Raw genomic sequence first — 21,283 nt, 5'->3', positions numbered from 1 at the left:
AGCCTTCTAATCCCTTCCAAATCCCTACTAATCCCTACTGGAAAAGTGCTACCTATTAAGGTAGGTGCCTTTGGATGCAGATAGGAAGCAGCTTTTGTATTTTGGATAATAACAGTATGCTACACCATTAGTTTCCATTCATACAAAGTGTCAAAACAAGTGACCAGCACTGGGCGTGAACTCGTGATGCTCGAAGCCAAAGCATGATGCTCAGACCACTGCACTACAGCAGTTGACAATGCAAGGTATTAGAATACGTGATGGTATGAGCCCTAGGTACGGTATTGCATTGTATAGTCCACAAACACTGCTTCAAATCTGCCTGCGACAAAATGGATCATATTAAGATCTGAATGTACACATATAGGTTTTTGGAGTGGTGCAGGGGCTGCCACACTGGGCAACGGTTGTTGTGGGGGATTAAGTGCCTTGCACAAGAGCATCAAGGACTTGAGAGCAGTAGCCCAATTGCAACTGTAGCTCACTTCCCACCATATATTTCCCGTCAGACCCCGGGTTTGAAATATCAACCTTCCAGTTGCTGTTTCACCTCTCTAACCACTAGGCTAACCGCCCATGATGAAGCAGAGGCATAAATGCCATAAATGCCAGTGTCAAAGGTGTCGAAGTTGACCTGACAAGATGTCGAGGATGAAGAGGTTCAGCTCAGAGATGGCATCATGGGGTATATGACACTGCAGACAGCTTCCTCTAGTCTAAAACTTAACGTCACGCCAATATAGACTACACATAAACAATTATTCTAATAACATAAACAATACATATATGTCTCCAGTAAGAAGTAACAGTGTAGTCATTTACTATAATAAGTTACATACATTCTTCATGATTCATAATAGACGATAGTGCTTTCAAAGATGAGGAGAATAAGTATGTTTTCTGTACTAGAATAGCAGGAAAGGTGAAGAGTGAATAATTCCCACCTGGGAGCAGCGCTTAATTTCCACACCTTCACAGACTAAGCTGTACCCATCATAGTATCATTGACCCACATCATCATAGAGTCTCCCTTCCCTTCCAGGTACCCTTTGTGATGAGGTAGTGGACATGTGCAAACCCAGCCCTTGTGAGAACGGGTCTCAGTGTCAGAGCCTTGTGGGGGGCTATGTGTGCCACTGCTCACAGCAAAGCCTTGATGAGTTCCTGTATGGGGGCCAGAACTGCAGCAAAGCGTTGGTGGGCTGCGAGGGCCATGAGTGTCAGAACCAGGGCTCATGTTCTCCGTTCCTAAGCAACGGGCATCATGGTTACTCCTGCCACTGCCCCCCGGGCCACACCGGGCTTCTCTGCCAGACCCCCACAGCCGTCTCCTTTGAGCAGAGTGGCTACCTGTTATTGCGGAGCCCCATGATGTCCACAGAGGCCTCCTGCAACATCACCCTGAGTTTCCGGACAGTGCTGCCCAGGGCCGTCCTCTTCCAGCGGGGCAGTGGAAGGCTGATCCTGGGTCTGGAGCTGCTGGGGTGCCATCTGAGACTCAGCCTGAGGAGGGAGGCCTCGGTTGGGGGTAGGGCAGAGGGAGAGGCCCTGCAACTTAGCCAGACACTGGAGCTCCCCCTTAACGTGACTGATGGGGGGTGGCACTCTGTGGAGGCCGTGCTGGGGGACGGCCTACTCAGCCTCAGGCTCCTGGATGGTGGGGTCTGTCAGGAACAGGACTGTAAGAGGGAAGCCCAGGTCGCAGGCACTCTGGCTGGGACAGACTCTCCAGAGTCTCCCTTCCAGAACACCTTCATCGGTGGGGTGGTGGAGGAAGGTGTGGTTCTGGTCCCGGTCCCGGCCTTCATCGGCTGTCTGCAGGACATGTTTGTGGACTCCCAGCTGGTGGTTCCGGATGAGTGGCTGAGCGACTCGGCAGTGAATATGACTATAGGCTGCAGCCACAGAGACAGATGCCAAGACAGCACCTGTCAGAACAGAGGACAGTGCACCAACCTGTGGCAGAGCTACCAGTGCCGATGCCCCCGGCCATATGAAGGCCAGGACTGCGCTGAGGGTAAGAATGGAGGAATGAGTGGACAGAGTGATGGGGGTGCTGAGTATAAGATATAGTCGAGATCTCCTTTAATTTCAGGGGTTCATTTTTGTCCATTACATGCATAGCTACGTAACGGCTGCATAATTAACAATCCCCATATATATTTTTTGTGAATGCACTGCATTCGGAAAGTATTCAGACCCCTTGACTTTTGCCACATTTTATTACGTTACAGCCTTGTTCTAAAATTGATTAAATAGTGTTTTTCCCTCATCAATCTACACACAATACCCCATAATGACAAAGCAAAAACTGGTTTTTAGAAATGTTTGCAAATGTATTTAACATAAAAACAGAAATTCTACATTAAAATAAGTATTCAGACCCTTTACTCAGTTCGTTGTTACATTTACATTTTACATTTTAGTCATTTAGCAGACGCTCTTATCCAGAGCGACTTACAGTAGTGAATGCATACATTTCATACATTTTTCATACATTTCATCCCTTTTTTTCCCCCATACTGGTCCCCCGTAGGAAGCACCTTTGGCAGCGGTTACAGCCTCGAGTCTTCTTGGGTATCACGCTACGCTAGGCACACCTGTATTTGGGGAGTTTCTCCGATTCTTCTCAGCTCTGTCAGGTTGGATGGGGTGCGTCGCTGCACAGCTATTTTCAGGTCTCTCCAGATATGTTTGATCGGGTTCAAGTCCGGGCTCTGGCTGAGCCACTCAAGGATATTCAGAGACTTGTCCCGAAGCCACTCCTGCATTGTTTTGGCTGTGTGCTTAGGGTCGTTGTCCTGTTGGAAGATGAACCTTCACCCCAGTCTGAGGTCCTGAGTGCTCTGGAGTAGGTTTTCATCAAGGATCTCTCTGTACTTTCCTCCGTTCATCTTTCCCTCGATCCTGTCTACTCTCCCTGCCACTGAAAAACATCCCCACAGCATGATGCTGCCACCACCATGCAGGATGGTGCAAGGTTTCATCCAGACGTGACACTTGGGATTCAGGCCAAAGTGCTCAATCTTGGTTTCATCAGACCAGAGAATCTTGTGTCTCATGGTCTGAGAGTCCTTTAGATGCCTTTTGGCAAACTCCAAGCAGGCTGTCATGTAACTTTTACTGAGGAGTGGCTCCCGTCTGGCCTCTCTACCATAAAGGCCTGCTTGGTGGAGTGCTGCAGAGATTGTTGTACTTCTGGAAGGTTCTCCCTTCTCCACAGAGGAAGCCTGTAGCTCTTTCAGAGTGACCATCAGGTTCTTGATCTCCTCCCTGACCAAGGCCCTTCTCCCCGAGTGCTCAGTTTGGCCGGGGGGCCAGTTCTAGGAAGAGTCTTGGTGGTTCAAAACTTCTTCCATTAATGAATGATGGAGGCCACTGTGTTCTTGGGGACCTTCAATGGTGCAGACATTTTTTGGTACCCTTCCCTAGATCTGTGGCTCAACACAATCCTGTCTCGGAGCTCTATAGACAATTCCTTTGACCTCATGGCTTGGTTTTTGCTCTGACATTCACTGTCAAATATGGACCTTATATAGACAGGTGTGTGCCTTTTTTAAATCCTGTCCAATCTATTGAATTGACCACAGGTGGACTCCAATCAAGTCTTAGAAACATCTCAAAGATGATCAATGGAAACAGGATGCACCTGAGCTCAATTTCGAGTCAGCAAGATGGCACCAACAGAGATGGTCGCCTTGCTTCGAGTCCTTAGGAAACTATGCAGTTAATTTTTTTAAATGTATTATTTATTACATTGTAAGCCCAGAAAATCTTAAGTGTTATTACATACAGCCGGAAAGAACTATTGGATATAAGAACGACGTCAACTTAACAACATTACGACCAGGAATACAACTTCCCGAAGCGGATTCTTCATTCGGACCACCACCCAGGACATTGCATCTAATCCCAGAGGCCGACACAAAACAACATCGCCGCAGAAGAGGTAGACGGAGCGGCCTCCTGGTCACACCACCCACCTCTTCCCGAGTATACTACTCGCTAATGTCCAGTCTCTAGACAACAAGGTGGATGAAATTAGGGCAAGGGTTGCCTTCCAGAGAGACATCACAGATTTTAACATTCTCTGTTTCACGGAAACATGGCTCTCTCGGGATATGTTGTCGGAGTCTGCTATCTGCTATTGGAACGGGAAGTGGGTGACAATGAGAGATTACATTTGTTCTGTGTCTATGCACCTGTGTCATGTGGAAAAAGGCAGACAGTGCAGTCTGTGAGTGCTATCTTAGACAGATCAGAGTGTGTCCTAGATGAGTGTCGTCTGGGCTGCGTCTGTAACATGGGAACATATGGGCTACTGGCTGCTTACCACACACAATATAACATAGACTTCTTGGACAGTGAGCGAGAAAGTCATACCACTAGAAGTTGTATTTGGTATTTTTGACCCACAAAACAAATGCATCATTTTTACTATTTGAGAACCAGTAGTTGAAACCCTGAATATGTTATAATAAAACAATTACCCTCATCTTCTGTCCTCTCCCTCCCTGTCCTTCTCTGTAGAGTATGAGACGGCCCGCTTCGGCAATGAGGACTCTCAGAGCTACGGCGTTTTCACCATCACAGATGATGCAGGAAGTGACATCACTGTCTCCCTCTTTCTGCGCACACACCGCCACGCTGGCCTCTTGTTGGTGCTCGCCAATAGCACCAGCCAATACCTGCGCCTGTGGCTGGATGAGGGGCGGGTCAGAGTTCAGCTCCATAACTTTGAGACCTTGACCAGTGAGAGTGTGGTTAACAACGGGGACATCCACTTTGTGAGCGTGGTGGTAGACCGTGAACATATGGTCCTGTACGTGGCCAACCAGAAGCAGGGCTCGGTGGAGGTCAGGATAGTGGACAGTCAGATGGGGGATGTGGTGTATGTGGGGGGTCTGGCAGAGCAGAAGGCGTCATCAGCATTCGGGGGCTACTTTAAAGGCTGTATCCAGGACCTGAGGATCAACAGTGAGAGACTGCAGTTCTTCAGGCTGGACACCACAGTAACGTCATATCCTCTGGTGCTCATGGCTAATGTCACAGCGGGCTGCGCTGGGGTCGACTCCTGTAGTGTGAGTGGACTGAGCATTCCTTACTACTCTCTACACCTGCCTGTTCTACTCCTACTGTGTCCCCTTCTTTCACCTGCCCTACCCTGTCCTTTGCCCATGCCATACCCAGTCCTGCCTTTCCCTGCTCTGCACACAGCCATGCCTTGCCCCTGCCCTACCAATTCTGCCCCAAAACCAGACTACCCTGCCCCTTCTGATCCATTCTCAGCCTTCATTATCTTACTCGCCATCACTGCGTTTGACAGCCACATATGTCACCAATCCCACACAATCAAATTAAATTGAGTTTAAGGGTGAGGTTAAAGGTGTTAATTGGAAATGCTGTTACGTACTTAACGTGAAGTAGAGAAGACGAAAGAGACAAGAAGACAGGGAGACAATAAGGAACTGCCAACTGTTAGGGTGTGTTTACACAGGCAGCCCAATTCTGATCTTTTGCCAAATTATTGATTTGATTGGTCAAATGACCAATTAGAGGAAAAAGATCAGAATTGGGCTGCCTGTGTGAACGCAGCCATATGGCTCAGTTAGGATCAGTGCTAGGGCTAGATTACCTGACTAAAGCACTTGACTCCATTTAATAACATAGGCTGTAATGGCTTAATGTCCTCCATCTCACGAGGTTCACACAAAGTAATTGAGGTGCTTAAAGTACTTGAATTTAGAACTCGGAAATTGGTACTCTGAAGTTGGTACTTGAAAAGTACTTGAATTCAAAAGAGAGGAGAAGAGAAAATGATCAAATATGTTAATATGAAAAATATTAGAAAAATGTAATGGTCTTGTCAATTAATTTCCAGGCAGACTACCAAGTTTTATTTCCTCACGTGTTTCGGCTCTGGTTGCCAGGCGAGCTCGCTCATTCCACTCACACTGCCACTCAGCCAGGCAGGTACAAAACTGACTGATTAGGCACCGCCAAACATCACATCGATAGCAGTATAAATGGGGTTTTGCCTTGTTCTAAAATTGGTTAAATAAATGTTTTCCTCATCAATCTACACACAATATCCTATAATGACAAAGCAAAAACAGTTTTTTTGAAATTTGTGCAAATGTATTAAAAATAAAAGCATAAATTCCTTATTTACATAAGTATTCAGACCTTTTGCTATGAGACTCGAAATTGAGCTCAGGTGCATCCGGTTTCCGTTGATCATCCTTAAGATGTTTCTACAACTTGATTGGAGTCCACCTATGGTAAATCCAATTGATTGGACATGATTTGGAAAGGCACACACCTGTCTATATAAGGTCCCACAGTTGACAGTGCATGTCAGAGATGCGCTCTGAGACGTGATTGTGTCGAGGCACAGATCTGGGGAAGGGTAACAAAAAATGTAAGCAGCATTGAAGGTCTCCAAGAACACAGTGGCCTCCATCATTCTTAAATGGAAGACATTTGGAACCACCAACTCTTCATAGAACTGGCAGCCCGGCCAAACTGAGCAATCAGGGGTCTGGCATTCTCTGGATTTATGGTGCCTTGATGACAATTGGGAATTCGGAAAAAAACAAGATTGAATCATGATGTCAGTGCTGTTCAGGTCGGAACTCTAGAAAGATGCCTGAGTTGGAATTCCGAGTTGGATGACCGTTCAAAATGTATTTTCCTAGTCGGAGCTCAGTTCATGTTGTTTGAAGTTACTGAAGTCTGAGATTTCCCAGTAGCAAGTTTCCAGTTGTTTTGAACACGGCAGAAGTCAAGCTGGATTGACAGCACGGCCAATGTATTCAACCTTTTCTGGCCCATCGTGTTGAATTATTATCCTTTTAAGCTTGGAAAAGAGACCCTTAAACCCAGACTTAGGCCACACACCCATTTCACTGAATAGCAGGCTAATGATTGCTTTGGAACCCTTACAGTTAGTCACTGATTCCTTCCAAACCACTCATTGTTGAATTTGCTATTTTGTCACACAACACAACTCCACAGAAGTTTTGAGGGAGCGTGTAATTGGCATGCTGACTGCAGAATTGTCAACCAGAGCTGTTGCCAGATAATTGAATGTTAATTGCTCTACCATTAACTGCCTCCAATGTCATTTTAGAGAATTTGGCATTACGTCTAACCGGCCTCACAACTGCAGACCACTTGTATCCACACCAGCCCAGGACCGCCATATTGGGCTTCTTCACCTGCGGGATCGTCTGAGACCAGCCACCCAGACAGCTGATGAAACTGAGGAGTATTTCAGTCTGTAATAAGGGCCTTTTGTGTGGAAAAACTCATTCTGATTGGCTGGGCCTGACTCCCAAGTGCCTGGGCCTGGCTCCCAAGTGGGTGGGCCTAAGCCTTCCGAGGCTCACCAATGGCTGCGCCCCTGCCCAGTCATGTGAAATCCATAGATTAGAGCCTAATGAATTTATGAATTATAAAAGATAACCTGAATGTCCCTATATCCTTTAGTAGTAGTAATAATAATAATATTAATAAACTGTATTTTTTTTCTCTCCCTCTCCAGAGGAACCCTTGTCAGAACGGGGGGATGTGCTACCCCATGTGGGACGACTTCACCTGCACCTGCCCCCACAACACTGCAGGACAGCGCTGTGAGAAAGTCAAGTGGTGTGAGCTAGCCCCCTGCCCCGCAAAGGCGGAGTGCCGCACCCTCAACCAGGGATACGAGTGTGAGTCATTCTTCCCTAAATCTGCCCGTCGGTCTGTGAGGTAGGACTGGGATTAGGACAGATTAGCCTGTGGTTGTATTAGTGATGATTTACGTGGCCGTCTGTCTGCCCTGTGATTAGATGTCCTGGAATGAAGACAGAAACAACACTGTCACTCAGAAAAAGCAGAGGATACAGTGTTGTTGTGTCTGCCCAGCACACATTCGTTCATCATTCAGCCTCCTTGTGGTTGATTTTCTATTTATTTGTTAATGTATATTTTTGTATTGCTTTATTACTACTTTTATTCCATGGTCCATATTCCATCACATTTTGGACTGATCCTGAGGGTTACAGCCTTTATTAGATTACCACATGTTTACATACCTATCCCTTCTTTTCCAACCCAGGCTTCTCCAGCGCTACCTTCCTTGACGACAGCAGTGTACTGTCTTACCGCGGTAATGGCCATATCCAACGTAGCCTGGCCAGCATCACCGTCAGCCTGCGCACTCGTAAACGCCACGTTGCCATCCTGCATGCCGAGCGTGGGCCGGAGTTTGTGACGGTGTCTGTGCAGCATGGCCTTCTCTTCTTAGAGCTACAGAGCGGGGAGGGCTCGTCCACGGTGTCCCTGAGCAGCCGCATGGGGGTCAGCGACGGGGATTGGCACAGCGTCCACCTCTTCATGCTCACCCCATGGGCAGAGGCATCCCGCTGGACCCTAGTGCTGGATGAGGAAGTGGATGAAGCTGGGAGCTCCAGCAGTGAAGGGGGCAACCTGGACTTCCTCAGGGAGGGGGTGGACATCCAGCTGGGGGGGCTTGGACCCAAGGCTGGCTGGAGCCTAGAGGGGTGCCTGGGTACTGTGGAGGTGGGGGGCATCGCCCTGCCTTACTACAGCCCCTTAGAGGTCAACCTGCCCCGGATTCAGGAGGAGCAGTTCCTTCAGACATCCCCCAACCCACCCCATAGCGGATGCAGTGGAGGCCCGGTGTGCCAGCCCAGCCCTTGCATGAATGGAGGTAGCTGTCAGGACCTCTGGAACCTGTTCAACTGTAGCTGTGAGGAGGGCTGGACCGGACGCCGCTGTGAGCGCAACACAGACACCTGCGCCTCCAATCCCTGTATCCATGGCAACTGCAGCATTCAGGGGCTGGCATATGAGTGTGCCTGTGAGTTTGGCTACACCGGGGTGGACTGTGAGGAGGTGGACGTGTGTGAGAACCATCTATGCGCTCATGGAGGCACATGTCTACATGGAGTGGACAAGTATGCCTGTCTGTGTGCTGAGAACTACACCGGACCTTACTGTAAGTGAGTTACATGGGTGGGGTTAGGAATGGAATGGAAATAATATTTATTTTTATACAAAGGAATGAACACGCAACTAAACAGTCACCTTCCTTTTATCTGTAAAGTTTGTATTCCAAAGTTGCAGTCCCTTTGAGATTAAACACAATTTGCTAAATATTAAGTATTAAGTCCACAAATAGGCTTTAATAACCAACAGTTGAAAGAATAACATCGTAAAACAATATTTTATGTTTTGAAAACATGGATTCTGCATTTTGAATATTTCAATGAGATAAAAGTATAATCCATGGATCTCAAAGCAATAGTACACCAGTGGGACTCCCTTTTAGCTTTATAACACAGTAAGGAAAAAGGAAACCATGTAAATGTTCAGATCTCTGTAAAGCACTTAAACCATGCATGAACTGTGTGTTTTAGTTGTAGCATTTCTGTTCTACTTAACGTCATATATGGCTCTAGTGTGTCGCTGTAGTAGTCTGTGTAGTAACATTGCTGTAGTGTGTCACTGTAGTGTACTGTGTATGGTGTATTTATCTCCCTGGTGGTTCAGTGCTACTGCCTCTCATCTCCCGTTTGCCTCGGAGCATCATCGAGGGAATGCCTTCATCCATTTATCTTGTAAACACACACTCTCTCTCACATGCACTACCAACACTCTCGCTTTCTCTCTCGCTCACACACATTCTCTCACATCGCTCCTTCACAAGGACGTTTTTGAAACAACTTCCCTCAGTAAGCTAGAGTTTCATACAAGATGTCTATCTTTACTGGAAAGTTTTCATCCTAAATCAATTGTTTTATTCTAAACTCAGCAAAAAAAGAAACGTCCTCTCACTGTCAACTGCGTTTATTTTTAGCAAACTTAACATGTGTAAATATTTGTATGAACATAACAAGATTCAACAACTGAGACATAAACTGAACAAGTTCCACAGAAATGGAATAATGTGTCCCTGAACAAAGGGGGGGTCAAAAGTAACAGTCAGTATCTGGTGTGGCCACCAGCTGCATTAAGTACTGCATTGCATCTCCTCCTCATGGACTGCACCAGATTTGCCAGTTCTTGCTGTGAGATGTTACCCCACTCTTCCACCAGGGCACCTGCAAGTTCCCGGATATTTCTGGGGGGAATGGCCCTAGCCCTCACCCTCCGATCCAACAGGTCCCAGACGTGCTCAATGGGATTGAGATCCGGGCTGTTCGCTGGCCATGGCAGAACACTGACATTCCTGTCTTGCAGGAAATCACGCACAGAACGAGCAGTATAGCTAGTGGCATTGTCATGCTGGAGGGTCATGTCAGGATGAGCCTGCAGGAAGGGTACCACATGAGGGAGGAGGATGTCTTCCCTGTAATGCACAGCGTTGAGATTGCAGGCAATGACAACAAGCTCAGTCCGATGATGCTGTGACACACCGCCCCAGACCATGACGGACCCTCCACTTCCAAATCGATCCCCCTCCAGAGTACAGGCCTCAGTATAACGCTCATTCCTTCAACAATAAACGCAAATCCGACCATCACCCCTGGTCAGACAAAACCGTGACTCGTCAGTGAAGAGTACTTTTTGCCAGTCCTGTCTGGTCCAGCGACGGTGGGTTTGTGCCCATAGGCGACATTGTTACCAGTGATGTCTGGTGAGGACCTGTCTTACAATAGGCCTACAAGCCCTCAGTGCAGCCTCTCTCAGCCTATTGCGGACAGTCTGAGCACTGATGGAGGGATTGTGCATTCCTGGTATAACTCGGGCAGTTGTTGCCATCCTGTACCTGTCCCGCAGGTGTGATGTTCAATGTACCGATCCTGTGCAGGTTTTGTTACACGTGGTCTGCCACTGTGAGGACGATCAGCTGTCCGTCTTGTCTCCCTGTAGCGCTGTCTTAGGCGTCTCACAGTACGGACATTGCAATTTATTGTCCTGGCCACATCTGCAGTCCTCATGCCTCCTTGCAGCATGCCTAAGGCACGCTCACGCAGATGAGCAGGGACCCTGGGCATCTTTCTTTTGGTGCTTTCAGAATCAGTAGAAAGGCCTCTTTAGTGTCCTAAGTTTTCATAACTGTGACCTTAATTGCCTGCAGTCTGTATGCTGTTAGTGTCTTAACGACCGTTCCACAGGTGCATGCTCAGTAATTGTTTATGGTTCATTGAACAACCACGGGAAACAGTGTTTAAACCCTTTGTAATGTGAAGTTATTTGGATTTTTACGAATTATCTATGAAAGACAGGGTTCTTTTTTTGCTGAGTTTATGTATTGTTTCTCTCTCTCTCTCTCTCTCTCTCTCTCTCTCTCTCTCTCTCTCTCCACAGTGATCTCATTGAAGAAGTTCCATGGTACATAGACAGCAGAAAATGGTAAGTTTTATTATTTGATACTCCTCCCACCTATTTCAAGAAATGACATAACAACCAGCACCAGTGTTTTCCCCTTACATATCCGGACATAGTAAGTCCATCAGAGCAGGACAGAGTCTGCAAGACAATGTCCTGCCCCCTCCCATCTAAATATCTCTTATGCACACACACCCTCTAGAGGAGTGTGCCTGTCTGATTGTGTGGTCTGTATGTGGTTCTCTCCTCAGTAGGCCCAAGCTGCCAGTGTCTGTCTGTGGAGATGAGAGCAGAAACTACATCTGCTTCAACGCAGGGAACTGCACTGAGAGGGACCTGTCTTGTGACTGTCTACCCGGCTTCACTGGACACCGGTAAGAGAAAGAGAAAAATAGAGAAAAGAGAAGGATACGGAGGGAAAAAGAAGGAAGGGGGTAGATTGGAGGGGAGAGATAATCTAAAAGTATACCCAGTAAATAGGTTAACTTTGTAAAACATTCATTAGACACAGACCATCTTGATGTTGTGTTGTCTCTTTTTTTGCCTCTGTTTCTATATCTGACCCTCATCCTGTGTGTAGCTGTGAGCAGGAGGTGGATGAGTGCAAGTCCAACCCCTGCCTGAACGGGGGCTACTGTCGAAACCTCATTAACAAGTACCACTGTGTGTGTGTGACATGAGTTTCGCCGGGGACAATTGCCAGGTCGACGTAAACGACATTTACATGGCCGTTCTGTTCTGGCAGAACCTCTTCCAGCTGATCTCTTACCTCATCCTGAACACGATCCTGTGATCGACTGGGGAGTGCAAGGAGAGAGAGAGAGAGAGAGAGAGAGAGAGAGAGAGAGAGAGAGAGAGAGAGAGAGAGAGAGAGAGAGAGAGAGAGAGAGAGAGAGAGAGAGAGAGAGAGAGAGAGAGAGAGAGAGAGAGAGAGAGAGAGAGAGAGAGAGAGAGAGAGAGAGAGAGAGAGAGAGAGAGAGAGAGAGAGAGAGAGAGAGAGAGAGAGAGAGAGAGAGAGAGAGAGAGAGAGAGAGAGAGAGAGAGAGAGAGAGAGAGAGAGAGAGAGAGAGAGAGAGAGAGAGATTCATCGGAATGTACTTCCAGGTATCCCAGTTCCACAATAAATGTTTGTTTTGTTCGATAAAGTCCATATTTATGTCCAAATACCTCGTTTTTGTTTGTGCTTTTAGTTCTCTAATCCAAATGCACGAAGCGCGAGCACAAAGTCCAGACGAAAAGTCAAAAAAGTTCCATTACAGTTCGTAGAAACATGTCAAACGATGTATATAATTAATCTTTAGGATGTTTTATCATAAATCTTCAATAATATTCCAACCGGACAATTCCGTTGTCATTAGAAAGGAAAGGGAACGGAGCTCGCGCTCACGGCCGCACGCGATAAACAACTAAAGACTTTCAGCTGAGCCATCTGCTCTGAGTGGTATTATTTGCTCCCCTTTCACAATAGAATCCTGAAACAACTTTCTAAAGACTGTTGACATCTAGTGGAAGCCTTAGGAAGTGCAATCTTACCCAATTTACACTGGATATTGGATAGGCAATCACTTGAAAAACTACAAACCTCAGATTTCCCACTTCCTGGTAGGATTCTTCTCTGGGTTTTGCCTGCCATATGAGTTATGTTATACTCACAGACATCATTCAAACAGTTTTAGAAACGTCAGAGTGTTTTCTATCCAAATCTACTAATAATATGCATATCCTAGCTTCTGGGCCTGAGTAGCAGGCAGTTTACTCTGGGCATGCTTTTCATCCGGACGTGAAAATACTGCCCCCTAGCCCAAAGAGGTTAATAAACGCCTGTTCAATGAAAAACAGCTATGTTCTAAATAGTGTGAGTGCCGTTATATCTGTGTCTGTGTATTACATTACCACTGGGGTTAGCAGAGAGGATTCTTTAAACCCGGTGTTTAGGGATTAAATCCAGCTGTGACAGCTGACCACTAAGTACTTGAATTAAGAAACAATAGGGATTGTTCCTGAACTGGGCCAATGAGAAATTGGAGCCCTGGACAAGGCTTAATGTCTCTGAGTGTAAAAGTACAACTTAGCTATAGGTTTAATTGTTTTTCTATTGTTCAGGTGAGCCAAGTTTAAATGTAATATCTTCCTTTTCTGACAAGAGCACAGAGCTGTTTTTGTGCCTTAAAACAATACGTTTTTTATGGGCAGCAGATTTTTATAAAAAGTTGTGTGATTTTGGAATATCCTCTCTGTTGGATATGACAATATGAATATCCTTTGGGCGATGTTGCTAAACTAACACAGATCAGGTAGCATTATATTGTACATTAGACTAAGCTATACAGAAACTATAATAATGGGTATTTTCCATGGACCAAACGGAAAACAGACACGGGTTTTGCAAATACACAGAATCGTCAGAGTAGAACCACCATTCCGAAAGGAATGTTTTGTTATTCAAAAACTTTTTCACTTTTGGAAAACAATTGTTTTTATTTTCTTGGATGAATCTTGTCTCTGAAAGCAAAATGTCTCACAATATATGGTCAGGCTCATGCCCATTTGATGTTGTGTATTCCTTGAGGATAATGGTACTGTACATACTGATACTGTAAGTGGTGTAGCTAGATGGATTCCCCTAGGCCGAATCACACTTACCGTTTATCAATTTTAAACTAATCAAAATTCTGTCACACGTTCTCTGTTGTTGTCTATACCTACAAATCTGTCTGTCTCTATGTCCATCTCTCTATCTATATCCACCTCTCCGTCCGTCTATCCATCCGTATACTATATATACAAAAGTACGTGGACACCACTTCATATTAGTAGATTCGGCTATTTCAGCCACATGTTGCTGACAGGTGTATCAAATCGAGCACACAGCCACGCAATCTCCATAGACAAACATTGACCATAGAATGGCCTTCCTGAAGAGCTCAGTGACTTTCAATGTGGCACCATCATAGGATGCTACCTTTCCACCAGGTCAGTTCGTCAAATTTCTGCCTTGCTAGAGCTACCCCGGTCAACTGTAAGTGATGTTATCATGAAGTGGAAGGTCCAAACTACCTCTGGAAGCAACATCAGCACAAGAACTGTTCATCGGGAACTTCATGAAATTGATTTGCATGGCCGAGGAGCCGAACACAAGCTTAAGATCACCATGCGCAATGCAAAGCGTCGGCTGGAGTGGTGTAAAGCTCACCACCATTGGACTCTGGAGCAGTGGAAATGCGTTCTCTGGAGTGATGAATCACGCTTCACCAACTGGTAGTCTTAGACTAATCTGGGTTTGGCAGATGCCAGGAGAACGCTACCTGCCCCAATGCATAGTGCCAACTGTAAAGTTTAGTGGAGAGTAAAAATGTTTCATTGGTTCAGGCTAGGCCCCTTAGTTGCAGTGAAGGGAAATCTAACACCACAGCATACAATGGCATTCTAGACGAATCTGTGCTTCCAACTTTGTGGCAACAGTTTGGGGAAGGCTCTTTCCTGCTTCAGCATGACAATGCCCCCGTGCACAAAGTGAGGTCCATACAGAAATGATTTGTCGAGATCGGTGTCGAAGAACCTGACTGGCCTGCGCAGAGCCCTGGCCTCAACCCCATTGAACACCAACTTCGAGCCAGGCCTAATCGCCCAACATCAGTGCCCGACCTCACTAATGCGCTTGTGGCTGAATGGAAGCAAGTACCCACAGCAATGTTCCAACAACTAGTGGAAAGAGTGGAGGCTGTTATAGCAGCAAAGGGGGGACTAAATCCATATTAATGCCCATGGAATGAGATGTTCAATGAGCAGGTGTCCACATACTTTTGGCCATGTAGTGTATCTTGCTCTCGATGGGTCTGTGTCCGTTCTGAGGTGTTCTGTCATGTCTTACTTCTTTAAACCACTTTCTGTCTTCAAATAAACATTTCCTGTTTTTTCATCATCTGTTGTTTATCCTCCTTTCACTACCTGTCTTAATTTATCCAACATAACCACTCTTGGCTATTTTCTTCCAGTCCTAATTGTTTCTCCGTCTCAATGATCTGAGAAAATAAAACAGTATGTTTTGGAGAAAGTTGGATGGCTAAAGCTTGCAATCAGAAACGGCTCCAAAACATCCCACTTGGCAAAAACTGGTTGAATCAATGTAGTTTCCACATCATTTCAACAAAAAAATTCTATGTGATGACATTAAATCAATGTGGAAAATTGATTGGATTGCAAAAAGTCATCAACATAAGTGATTTTTTTTTCCACACCGCTTTAAATCTAAATCCAATGGCATGGTGACATTTGTTGTCGATTTCACATTGAATTCACGTTAGTTGACAATTAAACAAATGTAAATAAAAACATTTTTGTTGAACTGATGCCTGTGCCCAGCAGGAAGTGTCCTGTAGCTGACAGCGGAAAGTCAACCCCTGAAGCTGCCACTACTCACAAAACTGGCCTCAGAAATGTCACTTCAACACTGCCATGACTTTACCTCTCTTGTCACAGTTTCAGAGTGCGCTAACCTACACTTGCCAACAGTTATTCCACTGGTCATAAACTTGTCAATGTAAGTCCCGGGCAGAGGTGTGTGTGTGTCTGTCTGCGTGTGTGTGTGTCTGTTTGTTTATGTACGTATGTACGGGCGGGCATAGACCCATGGGTGTAAGTACTCCATGGGTTTTCCGGTGAGCTGTGTGGCACGGCTGTTAGATAGAGATGGTGCTTGGCCAGCTAAAAGCTGCCTTTGTTTCCATCTGAAGTGCAACTCAGCATTGATCTGGTGGCGTACCTGCAGGTTGGGACCATTTCACAGAAATGCATGAGGGCAGCTTAACTGGCAGACATGCTCGTTCATCTAGAGACAGTCACACACACACACACGTATACTGTATATATAGGCACACAGTACAGGACACATCTACCTGTCAGACACCCAGGTGCTGAGATGCGCACTGTGTAGCTGCAGTAGGGAGAGACTGTGTGTGTGGGCTTGCTATGCCATAGAAACTGCTTAGAATGCAGACTGGTTAGAGAGTAGAGTACTGAACCTGTCTGCCTCTGACTGATGAAGACCCTTGGCTGTGGAGTTCTCTGGGTCTGGGTACTCTGTGTTACATTCACTCAGAGTAAACCCTTCTCATCGGACAGGTAAACAAACAACATATTATTGTTTAAACAAGACAGAGTAGTATTGTTCCAGAATTTTGTTGTGGTGTTATTTATTTTAAGGAATGTTTTACAGTAGCACCACAAGGGCATGTTGCTAACGCTTTATCTGTGTGAAGTGAAGTAACTGTTGACTTGGTTTAACTGGTCATATCTCCCAGCAGCTCCTCTGCATGGCTCCAATATGATACCAGGCAATATGACATTTGTAAGGGCATTTTGACGGTGGCTCAGTATGATGGCACATTTTGTCAAAATCATCAGATATATAACACACAAATTAGTGTGAATCAGTATCAAAAACAGTGATTATTTCACTTACATATTCGGTCATTAGGAAAATACTATGATTTTGTGTTGTTTGATGGTTGTCTGTGGTTTGGATTTAGATTGTGTTTACACAGTGTGTGTGTTTCTGGGTGTGTTGATGCGACCCTGTATGTGTGTGATTTTCCTCTGACGGAGCGTACCCCAGGTGTCTTGCACATGACGGCGATGCTTGTGCTGTGTGTGGTTGGCATGATGATAGTCCTGTTGCTGGTGCTGGCGTTAGTCGCAGCCAAAATCTGTGAGCAGCAGCAGATGGAGGCAGGGTTCACCCCTCCAGTCTCCTACCCAGCCTGGGTCAGTCCCTGGTACCAGCTCTACTGCCTACGGGCTCGGGGACAGATCCCTCATGACGCTGGTACAGCACTTGGAACCGGAGCGCCTTGTGTAACGTAGCCATGAGTGAGTGTGCGTGTGTCTGTGGTCCTGGTCTGACCAGTATTTTTATCATGCTGTTAATGCACTTTTGCACCTTTTAATTGATGTTCATATTTTTCCTTGCTTCCCCATTTTTTGTGTACTTGTACTTTACCTGTCTCCCCTCCTCCTCTCCCCTCCTCAATCCGTCTCCCTCTCCAGTTGACCTATGTGGGTCTAACCTCTGACCTGTTGCTGTCAATCAGTCTAGTGACTGTTGTGCTACTGCTGCTGGCCCTGGTCAGTACCGCCGTGGGCCTGGTGGTGGCGCTAAACCAGAGGGCCACCTACAGCCCCAGCCGACAGGAGAAAGAGGGATCTCGCGTAGAGATGTGGACATAGCCCATCCGACACTCATGGAGAGACTCATATAGAAGACTGGGGCCAGTTCCAAACCCACCACTCAACTGTCCTGACATTGTTCTATTGGGAGACTCATATAGGAAACACACTCACTGGCCTGGACCCAGTTCCAAACCCATCACCCAACATGGCAGAGAAACTCATATAGGAGACAAATGTCATGGCTGAGATCCCTCCTGTCCTGTTCTTATCAAAGAATACCACACTAGACTTGGGATGTCTACTGTTTCTTCTGAACGGCTTGCAACCTATCATTTTGCCTTAGCCTCCATTGCAAATACCTTTCATTTGGATAGGTCTTAAAAATACTGTGCTTGAATGTTGTAGTAAAACGGGAGATCCAAAAGACAGCTCTGCAGTAGATGAGGATATAAATAGATGGCTAGAGATGTTCTGCATTACTTTTTGGTAACATATAAGAACACACAACAATGTCAAATGATGTTGTTTTTATATATTGTTACGTTACTTTTGTATCTACACAGTGCTTTCCATAATTATTCATTGATCAGAAGTATAAGTTGTTGTACAGTACCAGTCAAAAGTTTGGGCACCTACTCATTCAAGGGTTTTTCTTTATTTTTACTATTTTCTACATTCATTAAAACTATGAAATAACATATATGGAATCATGTAGTAACCAAAAAAGGTTTAAACAAATCAAAATATATTTTAAATGTTAGATTCTTCAAAGTAGCCACCTTTTGCCTTGATAACAGCTTTGCAAACATTTGGCATTCTCTCAACCAGCTTCACCTGGGATGCTTTTCCAACAGTCTTGAAGGTGTTCCCACATATACTGAGCATTAGCTGTTTTTCCTTCTTTCTGCAGTCTAACTCATCCCAAACCATCTCAATTGGGTTGAGGTCGGGTGATTGTGGAGGCCAGGTCATCTGATGCAGCACTCCATTACTCTCCTTCTTGGTCAAATAGCCCTTACACAGCCTGGAGGTGTGTTGGGTCATTGTCCTGTTGAAAAACAAATATTAGTCCCACTAAGCGCAAACCAGATGGGATGGCGTATCACTGCAGAATGCTGCGGTAACCATGCTGGTTAAGTGTGCCTTAAACTCTAAATAAATCACTGTCAGTGTCACCAGCAGAGCACCATCACACCTCCTCCTCCATGCTTCACGGTGGGAACCAAACATGCGTAGATTATCCGTTCACCTACTCTGTGTCTCACAAAGATACGGCGGTGGGAACCAAAAATCTCAAATTTGTAATCTTCAGACCATCAAACGGTGGCTACTTTGAAGAATCTCAAATATAAATATATTTTTATTTGTTTAACCTGTTTGGTATAGGGGGCAGTATTGAGAATTTTGGAAAAAATATGTTCCCATTTTTAACTGCCTCCTACACCAACTCAGAAGCTAGAATATGCATATTATTGTTCAGGTTTGGATAGAAAACACTCTGAATTTTCTAAAACTGTTTGAATGGTGTCTGTGAGTATAACAGAACTCCTATGGCAGGCAAAAACCTGACAAGGCTTCAAGCAGGAAGTACCCTGTCTGACAAGGAGTCGTGCGTCTTACCTCTTTTTATTGAAAAGTAAGGATCTTAGCTGTAACGTGACAATTCCCAGGGCTCCAATAGGCTCTCAGAGCCCGCGAAATAACTGAAGGTTTACGAGGGAACCTCAGGTTGAAACATATTATCGCCTTTTGTAAGTGGATGCTCGGAGGACCTTTCAATGATGCGCGTGCATGAGTCGCTTCTGAGGAGAAATTTTATTCGGCTGTTTAGGCTCAATGCATACTCCCGGTCGGAATATTATCACTTCTCTACGACATAAATGGCATAAAAATTTGTTTTAAACAGCGGTTGACATGCTTCGAAGTACGGTAATGGAATATTTAGACATTTTTGACAAGCCAACGCGCCATGCGCGGGACCGTGAAAAAGCATTCTAGAACTCACGAACAAAACGTCGCTGTTTGGATATAACGATGGATTATTTGGGACCAAACCAACATTTGTTATTGAAGTAGAAGTCCTGGCAGTGTATTCTGATGAAGAACAAGCAAGGTAAGAACATTTTTCTTATAGGAAATGTGATTTTGGTGGAGGCTGAACTGGGTGGGTATCTAAATAGCTAGCCCTGTAATGCCGGGCTATGTACTTAGATTATTGCAAAATGTGCTTCATCCGAAAAGCTATTTTAAAATCGGACATATCGAGTGCATAGAGGGGTAATGTATCTATAATTCTTAAAATAATTGTTATGCTTTTTGTGAACGTTTATCGTGAGTAATTTAGCAAACTGTTAGTAAATTCACCGGAAGTTTGCGGTGGTTATGCTTTTTCTGAACTTCACATGCTAATGTAAAAAGCTGGTTTTTGATATAAATATGAACTTGATTGAACAGACATGCATGTATTGTATAACACAATGTCCTAGGTGTGTCATCTGATGAAGATTATAAAAGGTTAGTGCTGCATTTAGCTGTGGTTTGGGTTTATGTGACATGATATGCTAGCTTGAAAAATGGGTGTCAGATTTTTTCTGGCTGGGTACTCTGCTAACATAATCTAATGTTTTGCTTTTGTTGTAAAGCCTTTTTGAAATCGGACAGTGGGGTTAGATTAACGAGATTCTTGTCTTTAAATAGCTGTGAAATAGTCATATGTTTGAGAAATTGAAGTTATAGCATTTCTAACGATTCAAAAATCGCGCCACTGGATTGAAGTGGCTGTTACGTAGGTGGGACGAAATCGTCCCACATACCCCAGAGAGGTTAACACTTTTTTGGTTACTATATGATTCCATATGTGTTATTTCATAGTTTGGATGTCTTCACTATTATTCTACAATGTAAAAATAAAGAAAAACCCTTGATTGAGTAGGTGTGTCTGTATATACTGTGCCTTCAGAAAGTATTCAGACCCCTTATTCTAAAATTGATTTATGTTCGATCGGGTTCAAGTCCGTGCTCTGGCTGTGCCACTCAAGGATATTCAGAGACTTGTCCCGAAGCCACTCATGTGTTGTCTTGACTGTGTGCTTAGGGTCGTTGTCCTGTTGGAAGGTGAACCTTCACCTCAGTCTAAGGTTCTGAGCACTCTGGAGCAGGTTTTTTATCAAGGATCTCTTTCATTTGCTCCATTCATCTTTGCCTCCATCCTGACAAGTCTCCCAGTCCCTGCCATTGAAAAACATCCCCACAGCATGATGCTGCCACCACCATGCTTCACTGTAGGGATGGTGCAAGGTTTCCTCCAGACGTGGTGTTTGGCATTCAGGCCAAATAGTTCAATCTTGGTTTCATCAGACCAGACAATCTTATTTCTCATGGTCTGAGAGTCTTTAGGTTCCTTTTGGCAAACTCCCAAGTGGGTTGTCATGTGCCTTTTACTGAGGAGTGGCTTCCGTCTGGTCACTACCATAAAGGCCTGATTTGTGGATTTCTGCAGATGGTTGTCCTTCTGGAATGTTCTCCCATCTCCACAGAGGAACTCTACAGCTCTGTCAGTGACCATCGGGTTCTTGGTCACCTCCCTGACCAAGGTCCTTCTCCCCGATCTTCAATGATGCAGAAATGTTTTGGTAACCTTCCCCAGATTTGTGCCTCGACACTATCCTGTCTCGGAGCTCTACTGACAATTCCTTCGACCTCATGGCTTGGTTTTTGCTCTGACATGCACTGTCAACTGTGGGACCTTATATAGACAGGTGTGCACCTTTCCAAA

General features: G+C 45.2%; 1 pseudogene; it reads left to right on the top strand.

Annotated features, from left to right (window-relative positions):
- The window catches only part of LOC115193011 (protein crumbs homolog 1-like), a 38,052-nt pseudogene extending 20,455 nt beyond the window's left edge, over positions 1-17,597 (top strand).
- The last annotated feature ends 3,686 nt before the right edge of the window (positions 17,598-21,283 follow it).

The sequence above is a fragment of the Salmo trutta genome, chromosome 4, assembly GCF_901001165.1.
Source record: "Salmo trutta chromosome 4, fSalTru1.1, whole genome shotgun sequence".
NCBI lineage: Eukaryota > Metazoa > Chordata > Actinopteri > Salmoniformes > Salmonidae > Salmo > Salmo trutta.
This window is presented reverse-complemented; position numbering and strand designations above follow the sequence as displayed.